Source organism: Peromyscus maniculatus, chromosome 7 (assembly GCF_049852395.1).
Source record: "Peromyscus maniculatus bairdii isolate BWxNUB_F1_BW_parent chromosome 7, HU_Pman_BW_mat_3.1, whole genome shotgun sequence".
Lineage (NCBI taxonomy): Eukaryota > Metazoa > Chordata > Mammalia > Rodentia > Cricetidae > Peromyscus > Peromyscus maniculatus.
Genome location: NC_134858.1, coordinates 28,677,998 through 28,679,902, shown reverse-complemented (window position 1 = coordinate 28,679,902; position 1,905 = coordinate 28,677,998).

Genomic DNA, 1,905 nt, shown 5'->3' with positions numbered 1-1,905 from the left:
TGTCACCACAGCCCAAATCATCTTGGGGGGGAAAGGGTTTGTTTCAGCTTACACTTCATCCCATCTGAGGGCTATCAAGGCGGGTATTCAAGCAGGAGCTGAAGCAGAAACTGGAGAAAAGCTACTTGCTGGCTCTTCAGCCTCTGCCAGCTAGCTTTTTTCTTCCCTTCCCTTTCTTTCTTTCTCTTTTCTTCCTCTCTCTCTCTCTCTCTCTCTCTCTCTCTCTCTCTCTCTCTCTCTCTGTCTCTCTCTCTCTCTGTCTCTCTCTCTCTCTGTCTCTCTGTCTCTCTCTGTCTCTCTCTTTCTCCTTCTTTCTTTTTTATAGTTAGGAACCCCTTGCCTAAGGATGGTACCACCTAGTATGGGCTGGGCCTTTCTATATCAGTAGCAATCAAGAAAATGCCTCACAGACATGTCCACAGGCCAGTATAATGCAGGTTCTCTCTCAGTTGAGACTCACTCAGATAACTCTGGGCTGTGTCAAGTTGACAGCTGAAGCTAACTAGGAGGAACAACTCCAGGGATAAAACAAGTTTCCTGAAGAGGAAGAAATTCTTCCCCAAGACTGCCACATAGAAATCCTGCCTGCTGGTCTGCCCAACAGATTTCAGACTTGACAGCCTCCACACTTACATGAGCTAACTTCTTAACATAAACCTCTCTCTGGCTGCATATATATCCTATGGGTTCTGTTTCCCTGGAGAGCCCTGGCTAATTTAGGCTGCTACAGAATTTAGAGAGGATCCTGTGAACACAGTGTCGAAGTCTCCAAATAATGAATGGGAGAGAGTCTGTGATAGCAAAAACATTAAAAAGGTACAGTTGGGCTGGAGAGATGTCTCAGTGGTTAAGAGCACTGGCTGCTCTTCCAGAGGAACCGGGGTCAATTCCCAGCACCCGCATGTCAGTTCATACTTGTCTGTAATTCCAGTTCCAGGAGATCTGACACCTTCACACCAGTGCACATAAAATAAAGTTAAACAAAAATCAATCAATCAATGAATAAAAAAAGGAAGGTAAAGTCATTTGCTGGATAAAGATTATTTCCCCTCACCCTCCCTTTTCTTTCTTTGAGACAGGGTCACTCTTTGTAACCATGGATAACTTGGAACTCATTGTGTACAGTAGATGGACCTCAGACTCACAGAGATCCACCTGCCTCTGCCTACTGAGTGCTGTGATTAAAGGCATGTGTCACCACACCCAGAATCTGCTTCTGCCTCCGGGAGTAAAGGGTGTGCCACCACCACCCATCTCAATTTTCTTTCACACGTGATAGGATCCAGCTCCTCAGGAATGATTCAGCCAGAAGTACCTGGTTAGGAGGGTTTCTATCAGCTGTGGAGGGCAATCTACAGGAATGGACAATGATTTCCTCTCCGACATGAGAGTAGAACACATCAGCATTTATTTTGTTTTTATTTTTATTTTTTGCTTTTGTTTGTTGGTTCTTTTCTGTAAACAAGAGTCTCAAAAGATTGATTTCAAATATTAAGAATTTAGGATTTTGATTTGCCACAGAAAACATGTTTTTGCTTCAAGATGAAAACCAGTTGGAAAGCGTCCACATTTATCTTTAGTTGATTTATTCTCATAAGCTTATTATATGCAAAGCTGAGTGGGCAATGGCCCATATGGTTTGATCTTGATGTCATATAGAGGAGCTGTTCTCTTGCTTAAATTACCCAGTGGAAGGATTATATTTATTTCTAATTATGAAAATTTACATTTAGTCATTAATTCTCTTAAACTTCAGGCAATTTCTCCGTTCTGTCCAGTGGGCTTTCCATTCTTTGCACACCATGCACTTCCCAAACTCCACTCCTGAATGCCATCTGCCTCCCCCTCCCCTGCTGTCAATACATTCTAAACAGAATCCTTACCTCTCTTACACTAGACCTGCTT